This window comes from Balaenoptera physalus (assembly GCF_965194825.1).
Source record: "Balaenoptera physalus genome assembly, chromosome: 5".
In the NCBI taxonomy this organism is placed as follows: Eukaryota; Metazoa; Chordata; class Mammalia; order Artiodactyla; family Balaenopteridae; genus Balaenoptera; species Balaenoptera physalus.
This window is the reverse complement of record NC_138884.1, coordinates 77,863,893-77,887,118: the sequence shown is the minus strand read 5'-3', so window position 1 is coordinate 77,887,118 and position 23,226 is coordinate 77,863,893.

Here is a 23,226-nt window from a genome sequence, read left to right as displayed (position 1 = left end):
CAAGAAAAGAGAATTCTCATTCAGAGTTTTGGAAAGCAACCTGGCAAAATGGATCAAGAGCCTGAAAACTTTCCATATTCTTTGACTCAGTAGTCCTACTTTGGGGAAATCTCTCTTAAGAAGTAATGCTAAGTCTGAGAGAGACTTATGCATCAAATTGTGAATTTAAGAAATAGAAACACTCCAAATATTCATCAGTAGAAGAATGGCCAAGTAAACTCTGCAGTATTCCATCAAAGGAATATTGCGAAATCACAAGGTATGATGGTAATATATTAGTCTTCTCAGCTGCCATAATGAAATACTAGGTATTCTAATAATAAACTAGGTAACATAAACAACACTAATGTATTTTCTCACAGCTCTTGAGACTGGAAGTCCAGATCAAAGTCCAGCAGGGTTGGTATCTGGTGAGAACTCTCTTTGTGGCTTCTGCTGATGAGACAAATTTGCAAGTGGAAGCAAAACTGGTTTCTTCCACAATGGGGGAGGAAAGTCAAGTGAATGTCTACGTATGCGCACATCTATGTACAAGAACTATTTTTGCATTGCTATCAGTTATTTACAATTTGCAGAATTGTAAAATAGCTCAAAGACAATGGAGGGTTAGAACAGGATAACTTGGAAGGGTGTGATCTAAACAATGCATAGCTTTGAAGTACAAATTTTCCCCTATCTTAGCAAGAAAAAAACTCAATATTTATTTATACTTATTATAAATAACTCCTCCTAAACCTATGCATATTAAAAACACTAGTAGAAAATCCTCCCTCATTAAAAGAAATATATGTATACATATACACACATATGTGTGTATGTGTATGTGTTCAGGGGGGGTTATTTTACTTTTCTGTAATTAAAAAAATTTTTTTCCTTAATGAGCCTGCATTATTTTCTTAAGAAAAATAATTTTGGAATCTTAGTGTATGAAAGAAATTCTGCCTCCAAACCTTAGTTCTTCCATGAAACTTTCCTTGATTAATTTCAAAATTTCCTTTCACAGTTTTCTGCTGACTCCACACTTTCATAATGATTTTCATTTGTTTGTTTGTGGATATTCCCTGTGTGTGTTTCAGGACTGCCCTTCCTATTAGACTGAAAGCTCTTCAAGAGGAAGAATCTGTCTTCAGTTCCCTGTGTATTTTGTTGTCTACCTATAAAACTAATACCTGTTTGTTGAGCAAATACACTGATCAGATTTTACTAGGTCAGCATTTCTCAAATTGTGTGCCAAGAGTCTCTAGTTCTTGGAGATCCTCCACAAATGAAGAGTTTCCTAAACAAATAACTTTGGGAGCACTGCACACTTTATATCCCTGTTGAGGATTCACAATGCATATTAGCACATTAAAGGCTCTGAAAAGTCCTGCAGTAAATAAACCTGCTTAACTTACTTTAACTCAACACTTCTCAAACATATTTCATATGAACACTTTTTTTTTTTTAAATGATACCTATTGATGTTGGGTGTTTTCTGGGATACTTTGTGGGAAATAAATTATTAACTCCTAGAAGACAGGGATAGAGATTATATCTTATTCATCTTTGTACTTATTCATTATGTACTTTCATAATGTTGTCTGATACATAATAGTGTTGGACCAAAGTAAGTATTTTTGTGTGAGTGAAGAAGTGCCTGAAGGTGAGCTTCTATGAACCAGTGTGACGTATGTTAAGCAGCTGTAGGGAAGGGAGGGATTGATTAGGTTTTAAAATACATTTAGGAGTTTTTTTTAACCTGAGTCCACATGAAGCTGGCCAATAGAAAAATGTATGAAAATATCCCAATCCCAGGATGAAGACTAAATCAGACCTGGAAGATTTGCTAAAGATATTGTAGCTTATGGGCCAGGAACCATGTATGCACAGAATATCTAGACTGCAAGCAATATATAAGATCGCCTAGTTCAATTCTTCTCAAAGTTTCTCCCTGACATACCCCTGTGGGCCAAGGATAGTGAACACATACTCTGAGGGAGGTCAATGGGAGAAATCTAACTGGCCAAATACAAGCAGGAAGCTTTTTGGAGTTTTGTATTTTATCTTAAAATAAAAATGTCAGTTCTATGGATAAAGAAGATTGTGGTATATATATACAATGGAATATTACTCAGCCATAAGAAGAATGAAATATGCCATTTGCAGCAACATGGATGGGCCTAGAAATTATCATACTAAGAGAAGTAAGTCAGAAAGAGAAAGACAAATATCATATGATATCACTTATATGTGGAATCTAAAAAATGATGGAAACAAACTTATTTACAAAAGAGAAACAGACTCATAGACATAGAAAACAAACTTATGGTTTCCAAAGGGGAAAGGAGGGGGATAAAAAAAAATATAAGTTCTACAGTTGCTCCATAATATACCTGAGTTTGTTTTAATAAAAAAGTAATGCTTTACATTTTTTAGTTGAGTGGTATAATACTTCCATTCAAGATGCAAGGACTTATTCTTGCTCTCTCATTTAACATGGGAGAAAACTCACATCCAGAGAAAGAAAGTGACGTGTTCAAGACCATACAGCAAATCTCTGGCAAACCTGGGGTTGGAGCCCAGGTCTCCTGAATGCCAATTGCATGCTCTTGTCCGACTAGATGCACCCTTCCACCTCACACTACACCCACAAAATGCCATTTGATCCAGTAATTCTACTTCTAAGAATCAAGCCTAAAGAAATAGAGATTCAGGGAAAGACCCAAAGATGTTATTTATATTAGCATTAAATTAGAAACTACCTAAATCTTTAACAATGAGAAAATGGCTAAACAAAATACATGACAGGATATTTTGTAGCTATTAAAAACGATGCTTAGAAGAATTATATATAGTATTATAGTATTAAAATATATAGTATACTATATATTAGTATATAGTATTTTAAAAGGAAACAAAATCAAGCTTTCCTACTCTGTAAAAAATATTATATAGACATCTATTGTTAATTTTTCTATCTCAAATGCAATACCTTAAAACATTGAGTTGTCATCTTTAGGCAGTAAGTAATGGATGATTCAATTCTTTTCTTCATACTTTCCTATGTTTTCCAAATTTTCTGCAATAAACATACTATTTTTATATTTAGAAGTAAGCAGAGCATGATTTTAAAATATATTTGTAATTCCCAAAAACAAAAGTCATGGAAAGACAAACACAATGCCTGGCTATTTTAGCCGTGTGATGCCAAGTTCCCTTCCTGGTCCTGCTTTCTCTGATCTACCACCCATTGGGCCCCTGTTGCATCTGTTTTCTCCCAAAGGCTCGGAGCCTGGTGGTAAAGACCGGGCAGCTGATAAGACAGAGTGCTCTTCCCAAAGGTAGCGCATGCCTGAGTTTCCCAATGAACCTTGGAGGAAAATCCCTCACGTGGCTGGCTTTGTCCTGATACTTCCCTCTTTCACCATTCTTTCTTTCTTGTCTCTCCGGTTGGATTTTCACTCTAGAAAGAGCCGGCCTGTAGGTTGTGCACTGCCTGTGGGTGTCCTGGGCGGGTCTTGCCCATTAGTATTTGTCAGTGAGGTAGACTCGTCATCCCAGGAGGCTGCAAACACATGTATGGTTTCATTTACAAACAAATGAAGCTGGACTCCTATTTCCAGAGGGGAGAAACAAAATATCCTGGAAGAAAAATGTCTTGAAATAAAACACAATAGCACCGCAATTCTCTAGCACGGTGGTTCTCAAATTTGAGCACATGCAACAATCACCTGGAGGGCTTCTGGAAATACAGATCGCTGGGCCCACCCTCCGAGCTTCTGATTCGGTAGATGGGGGAGAGGTCTGGGGAGCTGAGAATTTGCATTTCTACCCAGTTCCCAGATGATGCTGAAGCTGCTGGTCTGGGGGCCACACTTTGAGAGTTGCTGCTCTGGCAGAATCACAGACCTGGTTAAAACAAGGGAGAGGAGGGCATCTGTGACCTGGGACCCATGTATGGCTTTTAGCAGGGGAAGCTTTTGGATGTGTTTCTTTCCTTTCTTTAGCCTAATTATTCTCTGTATTTCCATATTTCAATGACATTCATTTACTCATTCAACAATTTAAAGGGTACCCATGATACACTAGACACTAGAGATACAGCAATAAACAAGACGGACAAAATCTAACTTGTGGGAGCTTCTATTCCAATGGAAATGGTTTGCATTAAACAATTGGGATGTGTGTTTCCAGTATCATTTGAGAATATTCTATTTTACTATAGAAGATGTGAAACTCATGAGATAACACAAGTATAGATAATGAGTAAGCAAGCACCTTGTGAGATGTAGTCAGAGTTTATAAGATATGTTAAATAAATATAAGTTAGTAAGCAAAGCAAGCACATCAGTGTTGAACATAGAAAGGGATGGAAGGACCAAGAGAAACCTAACATTCATGAGACTCCAAATATTCATGAAACACTAAATAGACACGAGCCATTCAAGGCCTTTAATATTCATAGTTTTAATGTGGCCACCCACTGGTGACACCCACTCTGTTTCCATGTGTCCTCTGCCCACAAAACACAAGTACACTCCAAAGGCACTCATCAGGGTGATTGGCAGGCTACCGCTGTGGCCAAGGGGACTTGTTCCTGCATCTGTCCCATAAAGCAAGTGTGTATTTTGGCCCCAAGTACAGGAAGACCTCCAAGATATTGCAGATTCAGTTCCAGACAACTGCAATAAAGCGAATATCAGAATAAAGTGAGTCACATGGATTTTTTGGTGTCCCAGTGCATATAAGCTATGTTTTCACTATACTGTAGTCTGTTAAGTGTACAAGAGCATTATGTTTAAAAAAACAACGTACCTACCTTAATTTAAAAATACTTGTTTGCTAAAAAATGTTGACCACCAGCTGAGCCTTCAGTGAGTCATAATTTTTTTGCTGGTGGAGGGTCTTGTCTCGATGTTGACAGCTGCTGACTGATCAGGGTGGTGGTCGCTGATGGCCATTTCTTAAAATAAGACAACAATGAATTTTGCCACATTGATTGACTCTTCCTTTCACAAACGATTTCTCTGTGACATGTGATGCTCTTTGATAGCATGTTACCCACAGTAGAACTTCTTTCAAAATTGGAGTCAATCCTCCCAAACCCTGCCACTGCTTTATCAACCAAGCTTATGTCTAAATCCCTTGTCATTTTGACAATCTTCACAATATCTTCACCAGGAGTAGATTCCATCTCAAGAAACCACTTTCTTTGCTCAGCCATAAGAAGCAACTCCTTATCCATTAAAGTATTATCATGAGATTTGTAGCAATTTAGTCACATCTTCAAGGCTCCGCTTCAAATTCTAGTTCTCTTGCTATTTCCACCACATCTGCAGTTACTTTCTCCACTGAAGTCTTGAACCCCTCAAAGTTATGAGGGTTGGAATCAACTTTATCCAAATTCTTATTAGTGTTCATATTTTGACCTCTTCTCATGAATCACAAATGTCCTTAATGGCATATAGAATGGTGAAACCTTTCCAGAAGGTTTTTTTTTTTTTAATACAGCAGGTTCTTATTAGTTATCTATTTTATACACATCAGTGTGTACATGTCAATCCCAATCTCCCAATTCATCCCACCACCACTCCCACCACCCCCCCACTTTCCCCCCTTGGTGTCCATATGTTTGTTCTCTACACCTGTGTCTCTATTTCTGCCCTGCAAACTGGTTCATCTCTGCCATTTTTCTAGATTCCACATATATGCGTTAATATACGATATTTGTTTTTCTCTTTCTGACTTACTTCACTCTGTATGACAGTCTCCAGGTCCATCCACGACGTCTCTACAAATGACCCAATTTTGTTCCTTTTTATGGCTGAGTAAAATTCCATTGTATATGTGTACCACACCTTCTTTATCCATTAGTCTGTTGATGGGCATTTAGGTTGCTTCCATGTCCTGGCTATTGTAAATAGTGCTGCAATGAACATTGGGGTGCATGTGTCTTTTGGAATTATGGGTTTCTCTGGGTAAATGCCCAGTAGTGGGATTGCTGGGTCATATGGTAGTTTTATTTTTAGTTTTTTAAGGAACCTCCATCCTGTTCTCCATAGTAGCTGTATCAATTTACATTCCCACCAACAGTGCAAGAGGGTTCCCTTTTCTCCACACCCTCTCCAGCATTTTTTGTTGGTAGATTTTCTGATGATTCCCATTCTAACCAGTGTGAGGTGATACCTCATTGTAGTTTTGATTTGCATTTTTCTAATGATTAGTGATGTTGAGCATCCTTTCATGTGTTTGTTGGCCATCTGTATATCTTCTTTGGAGAAATGTCTCTTTAGGTCTTCTGCCCATTTTTGGATTGGGTTGTTTGTTTTTCTGATATTGAGCTGCATGAGCTTCTTCCAAATTTTGGAGATTAATCCTTTGTCAGTAGCTTCATTTGCAAATATTTTCTCCCATTCTGAGGGTTGTCTTTTTGTCTGCTTTATGTTTTACTTTGCTGTGCAAAAGCTTTGAAGTTTCATTAGGTCCCATTTGTTTATTTTTGTTTTTATTTCCATTACTCTAGGAGGTGGGTCAAAAACGATCTTGCTGTGATTTATGTCAAAGAGTGTTCTGCCTATGTTTTCCTCTAAGAGTTTTACAGTTCCTGGCCTTACATTTAGGTCTTTAATCCATTTTGAGTTTATTTTTGTGTATGGTGTTAGGGAGTGTTCTAATTTCATTCTTTTACATGTAGCTGTCCAGTTTTCCCAGCACCACTTATTGAAGAGGCTGTCTTTTCTCCATTGGATATTCTTGCCTCCTTTATCAAAGATAAGGTGACCATAGGTGCGTGGGGTTTATCTCTGTGCTTTCTATCCTGTTTCATTGATCTATATTTCTGTTTTCGTGCCAGTACCATACTGTCTTGATTACTCTAGATTTGTAGTATAGTATGAGGTCTGGGAGCCTGATTCCTCCAGCTCCATTTTTCTTTCTCAAGATTGTTTTGGCTATTCAGGGTCTTTTGTGTTTCCATACAAATTGTGAAATTTTTTGTTCTAGTTCTGTGGAAAATGCCATTGGTAGTTTGATAGGGATTGCATTGAATCTGTAGATTGCTTTGGGTAGTATGGTCATTTTCACAATGCTGATTCTTCCAATCCAAGAACATAGTATATCTCTCCATCTGTTTGTATCATCTTTAATTTCTTTCATCAGTGTCTTATAGTTTTCTGCATACAGGTCTTTTGTCTCCTTAGGTAGGTTTATTCCTAGGTATTTTATTCTTTTTGTTGCAGTGATAAATGGGAGTGTTTCCTAAATTTCTCTTTCAGATTTTTCATCATTAGTGTATAGGAATGCAAGAGATTTCTGTGCATTAATTTTGTATCCTGCTACTCTACCAGATTCACTGATTAGCTCTAATAGTTTTCTGATAGCATCTTTAGGATTCTCTATGTATAGTATCATGTCATCTGCAAACAGTGACTGTTTTACTTCTTCTTTTCCAATTTGGATTCCTTTTATTTCTTTTTCTTCTCTGATTGCTGTGGCTAAAACTTCCATAACTATGTTGAATAATAGTGGTGAGAGTGGGCAACCTTGTCTTGTTCCTGATCTTAGTGGAAATGGTTTCAGTTTTTCACCATTGAGAACGATATTGGCTGTGGGTTTGTCACATATGGTCTTTATTATGTTGAGGTAAGTTCCCTCTATGCTTACTTTCTGGAGAGTTTTTATCATAAATGGGTGTTGAATTTTGTCGAAAGATTTTTCTGCATCTATTGAGATGATCATACGGTTTTTATCCTTCAATTTGTTAATATAGTTTATCACATTGATTGATTTGTGTATATTGAAGAATCCTTGCATGCCTGGGATAAACCCCACTTGATCATGGTGTATGATCGTTTTAATGTGCTGTTGGATTCTGTTTGCTAGTATTTTGTTGAAGATTTTTGCATCTATGTTCATCAGAGATATTGGCCTGTAGTTTTCTTTTTTTGTGACATCTTTGTCTGGTTTTGGTATCAGGGTGATGGTGGCCTCGTAGAATGAGTTTGGGAGTGTTCCTCCCTCTGCTATGTTTTGGAAAAGTTTGAGAAGGATAGGTGTTAGTTCTTCTCTAAATGTTTGATAGAATTTGCCTGTGAAGGCAGAAGGTCCTGAGCTTTTGTTTGTTGGAAGATTTTAAATCACAGTTTCAATATCAGTGCTTGTGATTGGTCTGTTTATATTTTCTATTTCTTCCTGGTTCAGTCTTGGAAGGTTGTGCTTTTCTAAGAATTTGTCCATTTCTTCTAGTGTATTTTTCATTTCAGTTTTTGTATTGTTCATCTCTGTTTGTTTGTTCTTTAATTCTTCTAGATGTTTGTTAAACACTTCTTGCATCTTCTTGATCTTTGCCTCCATTCTTTTTCTGAGATCCTGGATCATCTTCACTATCATTATTCTGAATTCTTTTTCTAGAAGGTTGTCTACCTCCACTTCATTTAGTTGTTTTTCTGGGGTTTTGTCTTGTTCCTTCATCTGGTATATATTCCTCTGCCTTTTCATTTTATCTATCTTTTTGTGAATGTGGTTTACTTTCCACAGGTTGCAGGATTGTAGTTCTTGCTTCTTCTGTCTGTCTTCTGGTGGATGAGGCTATCTAAGAGGCTTGTGCAACCTTCCTGATGGGAGGGACTGATGATGGGCAGCTCAGTAAAACTTTAATTTGCTTGTCTGATGATGGGTGGGGCTGAGTTCCTTCCCTGTTGGTTGTTTGTCCTGAGGCAACCCAACACTGGAGCCTACAAGCTCTTTGGTGAGGCTAATGGCAGACTCCGGGAGGGCTCATGCCAAGGAGTACTTCCCAGAACTTCTGCTGCCAGTGTCCTTGTCTTCAGGAAACCTTCCAACACTAGCAGGTAGGTCTGTTTCAGTCTCCTATGGGGTCACTGCTCCTTCCCCCTGGGTCCTGATGTGTACACTACTTTGTTTGTGCCCTCCAAGAATGGAGTCTCTGTTTCCCCCAGTCCTGTTGAAGTCCTGCAATCAAATCCCGCTAGCCTTCAAAATCTGATTCTCTGGGACTTCCTCCTCCTGTTGCCTGACCCCCAGGTTTGGAAGCCTGACGTGGGGCTCAGAACCTTCACTCCAGTGGGTAGATTTCTGTGGTGTAATTGTTCTCCAGCTTGTGAGTCACCCACCCAGTGGTTATGGGATTTGATTTTATTGTGATTGCGTCCTTCTTACCGGCTCATTGTGGCTTCTCCTTAGTCTTTGGATGTGGGGTGTCTTTTTTGGTGAGTTCCAATGTCTTCCTGTCGATGATTGTTCAGCAGTTAGTTGTGATTCTGGTGCTCTCACAAGAGGGAGTGAGCGCACATCCTTCTACTCTACCATTTTCTCAGGAAATTTTTAGAAGACATCCACTTTACAACATATAATAGTAGCTATGTTCCTCACCTCCCCACCGCCATGCCAGTGGGAGAGGGCAGGCGGGCGGAGTGGTGGTGCTGCACGCTTCCAGAAGGTTTTTAATTGACTTTGCCTAACAGCATCAGAGGAATCACTACCTATGGCAGCTATAGTCTTATAAAATGTATTTCTTAAATAATAGATTTGAAAGTCGAAATTATTTATTTGATCCATGAGCTGCAGAATGGATGTTGTGTTGGCAGGCATGAAAACAACATTAATCTCCTTGCATATCTCTATCAGAGGTCTTGGGTGACCAGGTGCATTGTCAGCGAGCAGTAATATTTTGAATGGATCTTTTTTTTGTCTGAGCAAAATTTCTCAACAGATGTGCTGTCATCCAGGCTTTGTTGGTCCATTTATAGATCACAGGCAGAGTAGACTTAGCATAATTCTTAAGGCCTCTAGGATTTTGCAAATGGTAAATGAGCATTGGCTTCAACTTCAAGTCACCAGCTGCATTAGCCCCTAACAAGAGAGTCAGCCTGTCCTTTGAAGCTTTGAAGCCAGGCATTGACTTCTCCTCTTTAGCTATGAAAGTCCTAGATGGCATCTTCTTCCAATATAAGGCTCTTTCATCTACTTTGAAAATCTGGTGTTTAGTGTAGCCACCTTCGTTAATGATCTTAGCTAGATCTTCTAGATAACTTGCTGCAGCTTCTACAGCAGCACTTGCTGCAGCTTCTACGGCAGCACTTGCTGCTTCACCTTGCACTTTTATGTTATGGAGATGGCTTCTTTCCTTAAACTCATGAACCAACCTCCGTTGGCTTCAAACTGTTCATCTGCACTTATATGGCAGGCCTTATATGAAAATCAAGAATGAACGTGTCACAGTGTCTGGGGCAGGGTCTGGCATAGAGGATGTTCCCACAAAGGTAGCTATTATTATTACAACCCGTCTACTCCCTACAAGACATTACTGCATTCTAACAAACAATGCAAAACCTTGAAAGCCTCCTCAATTCCTCATAAAGTATTTTCTTTCCTACCCTCCAGCACTAAATTATGTTGCCAAGTTACGTCACCTAATGGGCCTGGGCCTTGTCATGGCTTTATTTCTGTATCTTTCTCAAAAGCCCGGTGTCTTCCTCACTCCCTATTTATTTTAAGGGAGAGCTTCGGTATAATTGATATCCAACCCACAAAATAAAGACCATGCCTCGGTTTCATCCACTGACACCAACATTTTGTCCCCTAATCCCATGTAACATCACTTAATGACAAACATCACATATTTTCTTCTATATAATCAATGTCTTTAAATTCACTACCCCATCCCAAAAAAAGATGAGCCCCCTTCTAATTCACTAGGAAATCATAGGAATTCCCTTCCTATTTGAAATGTTCTGTAGCACTGATATCCATGAGCTCCACTAAGCAGCTCTCTGGGTTGGGACAGGAAAAGCTGGAACACATTTGGCAAGGTTTTGTTTTGGTTTTTAAAATGCAGTCTTCAGGGATCTCTCCACTTCTTGAGCTGAGGAACTAAGCCATTGAACTCAGCTGAAAGCAGCAGCTTGTAGGAGCCGCTGAAGGTTATTTCACAGTGAAGCCAACCTTGGCAGGCCTGGAAAACTCCATATGGGCTGCAGCTCTGGTCTCCAGGAAGCACCTAGCTAGCTCATCGTCCCCACTTGGTTTTCCTGGCATATAATCCCAGAATGTGTGCTTGAAAGGCAACCGTATAGAAAAAATGACTTGCTCTGCATTTTTTTTCTTTTTCTGTTAACCTTTATGTGAATAATTCACGGAGATGCAATTTAATATTTATTCCATCTATGTATTCTCTATCCATTTAGGGTGTAAGGTAGCTAAGCATGTCCTGAGTCAAGAAGGACTCAAGGAGGAAAACATCACTGTTACCCTCAAGTGGTCAGCGCATGGGAAATGCGTCTACCTTCCCCTGTACTGTGGAGGCCTCCACAACACTGAGTCCTTCATTCTCCAGCTCTCCCACCTTGCATCCCAGAAAATGACTGTCTCCCAGCCCCAAATCCAAAGCCCTTATGCACATAGAGACCAGCTCTGCCATTTTGTCAAACCCACAGAGACAGACGTGGATTCTCTCCTGCCTCAGCCCATGTGGAAAGCACCCTGCTTAGACTCCAACCTGATCTCAACGGAAATGTGGATCCTGTGAATTACCTTAGAGTAAGAATCTGCTCTCACCTTTCATCACTTGATAGAAAAGCAGAGAAATTTCAGTCCTTCTTTACTACCAAAACTCAAGTGTTAGGTCCATGCTGTGCAACAGAAATACAATACAAGCCCCAAATGCTTGCTGTCCTTGGACAAATGTAGTTTACAATGCTCTAGAAGCCACATTAAAAAAATTAAAAGGAAATAGGTAAAATTAACTGTAATAGTGCATTTTATCTAACCCAATATATCCCAAATATTACCAATTCAACCTGCAATCAATACAAACAATTATTGATGAAAAAGTATTCTCTGTTATACTAAGTCATCAAAATCTGATGTGTATTTTACACTTAGAGCACATCTCAATTTGGACTAACCACATGCCAAATTGCCACATGTGAACAGTTGCTACCATATTGGACAACACATGGGTGTAGAAGTTCAAAACAAATTGGGTGGGGGAAGCAGAACCTCTGAGTGAGAAATTTCAGTGGAAATAGCATCCTCTTTTACATCTTTGGGAATTCCCTCCTCTGGAGAAGAATGTTTTCATCAAATCCTAACGCCCTTGGGATAAAGCTGGCCTGTATCTGTAGGAAGAAGCTTCCTTCTTCATCTGCCCCCTCTTTTCCAGAACAGTGTTCCTCTCACTCTACTGGGTACACAAATGCCCCAGGACCTTCTTAAAATGCAGATTCTGATTCAATAGATTTAGAGTTTTGCATTTCTAACAAGCTCACTGATGACCCCATTGCTGGTGCTTGGATCCCACTTTGAATAGCGAGGTTCTATAGGCTGATGCTCTCCAGAGTCCTGTGTGTGATTAAATGGAGGTGGTATGTATTGAGGTTGGAGGAACGTGAACTTGGAGTCAGACCGCCAGGGCCTGGGGCTTTGGTTCACCACTTAGCTGTCTGGGTTGGGCAGGCTGCTTACCCCCTATAATCCTCCGTCTTCTCATCTATATAAACACAGGCAGTGACAGGGCTGCCATGTTGGGTGGTGCTGGTACACTAGGAAACAGCCAAGGTCAAACATTTTAGCTTTTGGATGTGAAAGTACAAGCTTACATTGAGAAAAGCAGGGACTTAGCTTTCCTTGATTTAACCCGAAATGGGTCCAATGTAAGCATCACCTCCTCAAAGAAACCTTCACTAACCTTCTAGTCTGATGAGGATGTAGATGAATTCCCTGTTTCTCAAATGCTTATATCTCTCGCATAGCCTTTATCACATAATACCGTGATTATGAACTTAGTTCTCAGTCTCTCCCACTGGAATTGAAGTAATTTGTAGGCAGCAAGAACAGCCTACAGTGTCCTTCCAGTGTCTTCTAATTGCTGGAGGACCAATTCTGGTTTAGCTGCATAAAATCCCTTGAGGAATTTGTTAAAAATATAGATTCATAGGCTCCATCTCGATAGTTGGGTTCAGTGGGTCTCACTTGGATCCAGACATCTATATATTTTTAAAGCTCATTAGTGTTCTGCTGCCCAACCAGGTTTGGGAACCACTGAATTCTTCTACTTTGTATCATCAGTACCTACCCAATGCCTGGCATAAAGGCAGCTCCCAATAAAATGTTTGCTGGATGAATCAGTCATCCTTTACATTGACACATGAGTCACAGCTTCCAAAGGGCCATCCCATATATTTTATATATAATCTTATCTTCAGGGGTGGATCATGTTTTGTGGGCCTGATCCTTATTCAATTTGGAAGGCCTTCTTTAAGTAAAGAATACAAAATTAGATGTAAACATGAATATTTACTTAGAATGAGAAAAATCACAAGTTCAAGTTTTGAAAAACTGACAATACATTACAAAAATCAGTTAATACTTTAATTAATTACCTGATACGTCTTTATATTACTTTTTCCCTAACTTTTTTTTGGCTGCATATTCTTTAATCACCTCTTCAAGTCACTAGTTTTATAATATTATAATAAAATTTCTCAATAGAGAAATAGCAGTATAATTTAGTCATTCCTCTAACATGGTTAATCAAAAAAAATTTTTTTTATTATAGGTGACTTAGGATGCCTAAAACCTGTGGTTTTCCTAAACTGGAATGACTAGAAATAACTTTATTATATCTGAAAATGACTGAAAATCTAATAAGTATTCCATCAAACCTAAACTAAATGTATTCTTAACTTGGCTTCCCCTGAGCTGAGTTCTCAAAATGCCTTTGGCCACTCCATTTTCACCCAAGATAAGGGAAAATGTGATAAAGGGAAAGCCAGAGTGGAAAGGAGCAGCGGTCGTAACCAATTACTATTAAAATCTTCCTTTTGCAGTGAAAACATACAACCATGTGAACACACTGCCGGGGCTCATCTGAGTGCCTTGGAAGGGGTCCTGATGCCCAAGCTCAGAGAGCTTCCCCGTGAACCTATCTTTGCCCATTTGATACTCACAATCCCTATATTCATTAGAGTCCCCTGGTTGTGAGCAACAGAAACAAGTCTGGGTCAGGAAGAAGGCATTTATTGGTTGTATGTTGGGTCCTTGCAGAACTGAAGGAAAAGGTGAACAATAATTTCTCAGAAAGCAGCACCGGTATCCAGGAAACAGAAACAGATAATCTCTTCATACTTTCCCTGGGAGGATAAATGAGATTCAAATGTTTTTCAGCCTTTGCTTCTTTAGCTCAAAAATGTAATTCTAGCGACAAAATGGCTGATTGGACAAGCATGGCTCCCGGGCCTGCCCTCAGCCAGGAGAGAGCCGTACTGCTTGATGGACACTTCCACCAAGACTGGGTCCAACGGGAGAAGCCTAGTTACCCAACGCTGAATTGGGTGCTGCTATCAGAACAAAGGGGACTGGAGTTCGTTGGATGACCTCCACGTCTCCTCTTCTGGGCTCCCATCAGGCTTCATGTAGCATTTATCACTTTATGTTATAAACAATTGAGTGTATGTGTGTGTTTCCAGCTGATTTTGCATCATGCATCTTCCATTCCCACTTATAAATTTCCATGCCACTTAGTGTGTATGGAGTACATGTTTATTAAATGAATGAATATTGTGATGAGGTAGTGGAAAGGTATTATTTCTCCAAAGTTACTTATGAAGCAGTGTGATCTAGAGAAGGTTTACTAACTTTCGCAGGGCCACATGATCAGAGAACGTTCAGAGATAGAACCAGATAACCGACCTGGAGACAGAGGGAATTTGCTGTATTCTCTTCCCACTGGGGTTTGAACCTGGGCCCACTAGTAAATGTCTAGAAGCTGAGGAGCCTCTCATGAAGGAAAAAGTCACAGGTTCTGGAAACTTCAGTGCCTGTCCACCCCCACTTCTGCCTCAACCACATCCCTAGAGGACCAGCCAGAGAGCGTACTGCTCCACATCATGCCATACCTCGTGGCAGGGCCATGGACCGTGGAGCCAGCCCCTCACATGGAAGAGTTAAGCTCACATTCCCCTCTGCTATGAAAAAACGTGTCATTCAAAATGCCTGATCACATCTGAATGTGTGCCATCTGGCAGCATTTCTCCCCCCAGGTGGTTCTCAGCAAGGCGTCTTGTAATAGGAGGTCTAAGTTATAATGACATTTGCTTTCTGCAGCTAGAGGTTGCCTAAGCTCCTTGAAGCATAGAGCTGCTAGCAGGGAGATTCCTGGGCTGAAAAGATTGCCAGGAGTCCCCACAGCTGGGCCCAAGCTAATGCTTTTCCAGGTGCTATGTGGCAAAATCTGAGTTGTGACGATTGTTCAGTCAGCGGTTCTCAAACTACAGCTTGGGTTTGAGTCACCAGGAGGGCTTGTTAAAATGCAGATTGTCTGGGCTCACCAACTCTGCGTGTCTGGAGCGAGGGCCTAGTTTTTGCATCTCTAACAAGCTCCCCGGGAGGTGCTTATGCTGCTGGTCTGAGGACCACACGTTGACAGGAACTGGTTTAGATACTTCAGGAGCTCCCCCTCTATCCCACCCCCTGTGAAACTGCTGCAAGGGATTTCACACCCTCTACCTGGCTCAGCTCTCCAGGAGAAGATTTCAAGGTGTGCATCAGAGGATTAGCAGCTATCAAGTCATCCAACGACTGCTCTCTGGCTTTAAGGCGCAGGGTGTAAGCATATGTACACATCAGGCGTTCTCCATCTCGGAACTACTGACATTTTGGATCCGGTAATTTGTTGTGAGGGGCTGCCCTGTGCACTGTTAGATCTGTAGAGGCACCCTGGCTTCTGCCCTCTGGATACCAGTAACATCTCTGCTCCCTCTCCCACAACCATGACTGTCAAAACTGTCTCCACACATTGCCAATGCCACTTGGGTGGCAAAATCACCTCTCGTTGAGAATCACTAGTATACATAAAATAACATGCTTTGGTGGGGTGGTGAAGGGCATTAAAGATTTCTCCAGCTGGGTTCCATACAGCCCCCTGAAATAAACTGTAAACGCTAATAAATAAACTCCATGCAGCCCCCTGACATTAATCACAATGATGCCTTTCCTCTGGAACACACATTTTAGGGCTGTTTCACATATTCAAGTCCTTTGATCCTGACCCGTTTGGAAGAGCAGATATTACCACTGTCTCCATTTTAAAGATGGGGAGACTGAATCTCAGAGAGGTTCGGGATTTGCCCAAGCTTACACAGGTAGTAACTCTCAGCAGAGGACCAGAATACACATCTTCTAATTCTTAGGTCAGTGAATTGTCCATCCCATGATACAACCTTTGTTCAGTCTACAAACATTCCATAAACAGTACCAGGTAATGGCATTCACATAATTTTTGGTGGTTGAGAGGCAGAAAGGACAGGAGAACATTTGTTTGCACAGACTGTGGGCTTGGGGGCTTTGAAAATCCCAGCTGGGGGCTAATGAAATCTATGTATCCTGGGGACAAATTGATAGCTGTGGAGGCTTCTTGGAGTATGGGATCAGGTAAGCCTAAAGTTCCCTAGGAAACATGCCTGGCCAGGCTGATGAGGTTCTTCTGATGACTGATCTGGGTCCTGTACCCATAAGCAGAGCAGGGACACCCTGCCTCAGTGTCCCCAAATTACCCCTACCCTTTCCTGTGTGTCAAACCACCTTTTCAATGGATGCCATCATGGCCAAGTAACATCTATGAAACAAATTCTCAATCTCTCTCTCTCTTGCTCTCTCTGTCACACTCTCAGTTTATTCCAGAGAGGATTTGATGCCAAATCCCAAATTAAAATATTGCTCCAGACAGAGAGCCCAGGAGGTACTAGAAATTGCGGATGCAATGTGTAAACACTACATTGCCACCTCCCACCATAACTACCAATTTGCGCTGCATTTTGCTGCTCTGGTTTGTTGGGATGAGCATTTAGGCAAAGACCAAGCCTTGGGGAAGTATTTTCACTATTATTTCAATTTAGCTTTCCTGCCTATCTAACTTCCATGTAACTTGCAAAGAAATTTCAAATAAGAACAAATCTAGGAAATCTTAATTAAGATTAGCAAGATACAAGTATGGAAACCTACCACAGTCTTTGTGTTTTTATGCTAATTTGAAAGTGTCACTGTTAAAGGGATCGTGTGTGTGTTTGTCTGTATGTATGTGTTTATGTATATATGTAATGTATGTGTATGGTGTATGTGTGTGTATGTGTAATGTGTATGTGTCAATGTGTGTGGTGAGACAATGTGTGTGTGTGTGTGTGTGTGTGTGTGTGTGTGTGTGAGTTTTGAGGGATTATTATGGGGGAGGAGTAAGACTTACCGGTTAGAACACTATAAATGAGACACAATTTGCCCACAGTTTTCAAAGCTGGGTGCTATTTATGTCTCCTGCTTCCTTGGCTCAAGAAAAGCTTTCAATATGAAGCTAAAATGGTTGAGGGTTGCTGAGTGAGCCAATAGGGCCATCCCAGAGAGAGTAATGGACTTCACCCCTAGTGAGATCAAAACAGACCTCTCAGCTGGAAAGGACCCCCATAAGCCCCAGAGGAACCCAATAATGGAAGAGCTTGGATTCCCCCCGACCAAGGTGAGATTGTCTCAACGTACCTGCATGCTACTGGAGGCTCTGGTGATGCCAGGCAGGTGGAGTTGCAAAAATAATCACTCAGCCAGAACACTCACTGCCATGTGGCAATGAATTCATGTCATGCCTGCACTTGCCAGAGTGACTTACCCTCCAAACAAGATGAAGTGACTCTAATGGCTTCCAGTCGGCTCCATATGGCCTCTCAGTATTCATTATTCCCTTCAGTGGGCTTTTCTTTGGTCATATATTTTTTCTGTGAAATCTGGGAAGAGGAATAAAGGGAGAAAGGATGAAATCCTAAATCCTTACTTACCTGAGTCTGGTAGAAAAAAGGAAAATTCTATGGAAAATATATAGAAAGAAAAGATGAAATGAAATTAATACTTTTTCAGACTTTGAATACATCTTATAGTAATAATAAAATAAGAGCCTCTTGACTAACATTTTATAATTTTTTTTTGTTCTGGGTAGATTGTGTGTTTCTGTTAATACATGTGAAAAACATTGTGTCAATATATATCGAGATCTGAAGTCATTAACATCAATTTCATTGGAAATGTTCTAATAATTGAGGTGAGAGGTTAAGGGCATGTATGTTGAGTTACCAGTTTCATCCTTGCTAGTTGTGGCATGTAGCCCTAAACTAGGCATTCATTCATTCACTTATTCATTCATTCATTTGTTTATTCACCACACATTTATCAGGTTCCTACTATGTGCTGGGCACCATTCTGAGTACTGAGGATATCGTGGGAAATAAGAAAGACAAGGTCTCTCATGGAGTTGACATTTCTGATGGGGTGTAGTGACAATTAAAATATACACAAATCAATAAATGAAAATACCAGCTATTGAATGATACTTACTAATAGCTCTTTCTTGTCATTCAGACCACAGCTGAAATGTTATCTCCTTAGAGAAACTTTGGCTCTTCATTTAACCATTCCCTTTGTATTTGATCTAAATACATTTGATCTAAATACAAGGGGAAGGACTGAAAGACAAGAAAGAGTCGTCCATGGACATGTGGGGGAATAGCATTTGAAATCGAGGGAATAGCAGATACAAAGTCACTTAGATGGAAGACAGCTTGGAGTGTTAAAGAATGAGAGAGAAATTCAGCCTGGCTGGAGCCCAGTGAGGTGGGAAGAGGGTGCTACAGGAGTTGGTCAGCTGGAGAGGTAGATAAAGGGGAATTTTAAAGGCCTTGGTAAAGGATCAAAGACTTCATTCTGAAAGTGATGGAAAGTATATACATTATGTATTTCTGTGTAACAAATTATGGATTGCTGCAATAGAATTGATGTTACCTCAAAGCCAATTTAAAATTTTATTCTTTGCCATTAGAAGAAGCTGAGAATTTTCAAAACCTGCAAGTCCAGACTCCTTTTGTTTAAAAATCCTTCCTCAATTGTATCTCTTTCTTCTTGCATTTAAATATAAGCAGGAAGAAGAAAACAGGAGGCTCCTTCAGCACTGCCTGGAAATTTCCTTCCCTAGGTCAGCCAGTTCACTGGGCACATATTTTTTTCCCACAATCCCACAGTTTAGGGTTGCTAAACTTTCTACCATTGCGTACCTCTTTCCTCCAGATCCAAGGCCATTTTCTTCCTTCCCTTTAAATTTTCTCTGGTAGCCTCCTCTAGGACCAGTGGGCTTCTGCTAAACCTTAGTCAAAACTCCTAGGTTTTCACTAGCACAATTTCCTAAAAGTTCTTTCACCCACTTCCCGATTACAAAGTTACTCCTGTTGTCAAACCCAAGTTCGTGAGCCTGACGCACAGTGAAGCCAAACAAACTTTGAAATGTTGTCAGAGTTTGGAGCAGAGAAATGTTCATACAAGGGCCATGCAAGGAGAATGGGTGGCTCGTGCTCAAGAGACCTGAACTCCCTGATGGGTTTCAGGGAAGAAGTTTTTATAGACAAATTTTGGTGTGTAACACTTCTCTGATTGGTTGACGGTGAAGTAACAGGTTGGTGTTCCAGGAATCTCGATCATCAATCTTCTGGTTCCAACCAGTCTGGGGTCCACATGCTTGTGCTCAGCCTGAACTTACCATCCTCCACCTGCGGGGGGCGGGGAGGCCTTAGTTCCTGTAGAAGAACTCAGAGATTTGTATCAGGTTGTTGTGAACATGCCCAGAGAAAGAACAGACCCAGGCCCCATCGAGGCACTATTGTTTCTTTCTGCATTCCCTCACTCTCCTACATAGTAATTGTTTGTGTGCCTTTTGGAACTCAAGGGAGGTCTAAGAGGCTGAAAGCCTTTTTCCTACAAACAAGAAATGGGGGACACAGCAAGGCCTTTATATTTGGGAGGTCCCCACAGGGTCCTGCTTGGTTTCAATCCCACATTTTGTTTTTGTGATGATAGCACCTGACTTCCATGTACCAAAATCTATAATGATTATCAATTACCATGTAACAAATTTCCCCAAAATCTAGTGGTGTGAAGCAACAGATATTTTTTATTTCACATAGTTCCTGCAAGTCAGGAACCTGGGAGCAACTTGGTTGGGTGGTTTCACTCATAATCTCTCATAGGTTATAATCAAGGTGTTGGCAGGGGCTGCAGTCACTGAAGGCTTGATTGGAGTTGGAATATCCACTTCCAAAATGGTGCACTCAAATAACTGGCACGTTGGTGTTGGTTGTTGACAAGAAGCCTCAGCACCTTGTCATGTAGTCCTCGCCAGGGGTTGCTTGAATGTCCTCATGACAAGGCAGCTGGCTTCCCCCAAAGCAAGTGATATAAGAAAGAGCAAGATGAAAGCTATGGTGTCTTATGTCTTAGCACTGGAATTTTCAAAGCATCAGTTCCACAATATCCTAGTGGTTGCACAGGTCAGCCTTATTCAGTGTGAGAATGGAATCCACAAGTGCATGAATATAAGAAGGCAGATATCATTGAGGCCATCTTAAAGGGTGACTACCAAAAATGCCCTGAGGGTTTTAAGCAAGTGAGTGACATGATCTGATTTATATATTTAAATGTTAGTCTGCTGATGTGAAGAGAATGGATTTTGTAGGGGCAAGCGTAGAAGGCAAGAGATTAGACCAGAGCCCAGCAGAGTAGAGAGATGTTGGTGGCTTGGATTAGGTTGGTAGCAGGGAGGGAATTTAAGTAAATGCATTCAGGATAGGTTTTGGTGTTGTATAATCAAGACTAGCTGAGGGATTGAAACCATTCAGGACCCTGCGGGGCCCTCCCCAATACAAAGGCCTTTCTGTGTTCCCCATCTCTTGTTTGTAGGAAAAATCTTTCAGCCTCCTAGACTTTCTCTGAGTTCCAAAGGGCAGATTCAAACAGTAATTAGAGAAGTGAGGGAATGCAGAAAGAAACAACAGTGCAGCATGGGGCCTGGGCCTGGTTCCTTCTCTGGGCTTGTTCATAACAACCTGATACATATCTCTGAGTTATTCTACAGGAACTAAGTCCCCCACCCAGGTGGAGGATGGTAATTTCAGGCTGAGTACACTGACGTGGACCCCAGACTGGTTGGAACCAGAAAGCTGAGGGTTGAGATTCCTGGAACACCACCCTGTTAACTTACCACCAACCAATCAGAGGAGGGTCACATACCCTGCAGCCCACCCCCAAAATTTTGCCTATAAAATGCTTTGCTGAAACCCTTCAGAGAGTTCGGGCTTTTTGAGCATTAGCTGTCCTGGACTACTTGTATGGTGCGTTACAATAAATGCTGCACTTTCTTTCACCACCACCCGGTATCAGTAGATTGGCTTTACTGTGCATGAGTGAGTGGACCGAAGTTTGGTCTGGTAACAAGATGTGGGAGGAAAGATTATAACTGAGGATGGCAGCTGAGTTTCTGGCTTGCCCAATTAGGTGAATGGTGATTCCAATTACTGGGATGGAGAAAAGTGGAGAAGAAGCAGGTTTGGAGAGAATCAAGAGTTCAATTTGAGATATGTATAGTTTGAGATGATTAAGTACAAAGTTGCAGACAAGAATCAGTTCAGGGGAAATGTTAGGGGCACAAAAGGGTTTAGGGGAGATGTAAAGAACTAAAAAATATGGCACCAAGTGGGTTTTCAATACGTACAGAAGATACTGTAGTTAGAAAACTTCCTCACTGATCTTCCTCAAAATACAACTGTGTCTGGGATCTCAGATTCCTTTTTTCTTTTTCCTTTTTTCATTTTTGAAAAACTGCTTACTGTTAAGATATCATTTACTTACCATAAAATTCATTTGGGGGTTAAATTCCATTTGGTCATGTTGTATAATCCTTTTTAAAATACATTGCTAGATTCATTTTATTAGTATTTTGTTGAGGATTACTGCATCTATGTTCATAGAGGTGCTGGTCCATAATTTTTTTTTCTGTGATGTCTTTGTCTGGCATTGGTAACAGGATTATCCTGGCCTCATAGAATGAGCTGGGGACTATTTCTTTCTTTTCTATTTTTTTGGAAGAGTTTGTGAAGAACTGGCATTACTTCTTCTTTACATGGTTAGTAGAATTCAGCGGTAAGTCATCTGGGCCTGGGCTTTTCTTTGTGAAAAGTTTTAAAATTACTAAGTCAATCTGTTTACTTGTTCTAAGTCTATTTAAATTTTCTATTTCTTCTTGAGTCAGTTTTGGTATTTTGTGTTTTTTAGGAATTTCTCCATTTCATCCAGATAAACTGATTAATCATAGTATTTCCATATAATCGTTTTTATTTCTGGAAGGTCAATTCTAATATCTTCTCTTTCATTCCTGATTTTAGTAACTTGAATCTTTACTCTTCGGTTCTTGTTAGTCTAGCTAAAGTTTTGTCAATTTTGGTGATCTTTTAGAGGAACCAACAGTTGGTTTTGTTAATTTTTCTCTATTGTTGTCGTATTCTCATTTACAGGGAGAGGATCAGATTCTCCACATTTGCACTCCAACTATATGATATCACATTGTGTAGAGCACTATAGAGTTAGCAATCAATCTTTTGTGGGATCCTTTTCCCAGCTTGTGTATGAGGTCAAATTCCAAAGAATTTATATAATCTTCTGCAGAGGTCCACAAAGACCAAGAAAGTCAGTAGGGAGAAATGGATGCCCAGTTCCTATGCTGACTTTATTCCTTGCATCTTGAATGCTCCCAGTTTGTAACAGTGAAACATTTCCACTGGGAAATCCTTGTTAACTTCAAGGCATATACTCATCATTCCAGATAATAGCTATAAAGTTTCCCCTAGTAAAAATGAAGTTCCAGCCAACATTTAAGATGAGCTCAACAAGAGACAAAAGTTTTACTTAAGATTTGCAGGTGCATATTTTAACAATAGGAGTCAGTACAGAAATCTGTAGTGTTGAAGAATAAATAAAATTGTGATTATCCTTACAAAAACATTAACACAGTCACTGATCTTTGCACTCCAGGTGTTTCTAATTACCTCACCCATTTACAGACTTTGTCTCTCCTCATAATTCTCTGTCCTCTTCCCAACAACGATCTTTATGCCAATATGTTATAACCCTAATGCTTTGGGTTTGCCACTCTCTCCTACTGATCACTGAATTTCTCATCAAAACTCTATTGACAGGAGACTGGAACATTTGTTGAGCGTTTACTGTATGCATGTAGGGCAGTAGGCACAATAAAAGGAAATCTCAAAGAAATCAAACACTTCAACAATAAATTTAGTATGTGGGGGGGATTATTGTATGCTGGAGGATGAGTTGAACATGTACCTTTCTCAAAATACAGAAAGAGAAAAAATG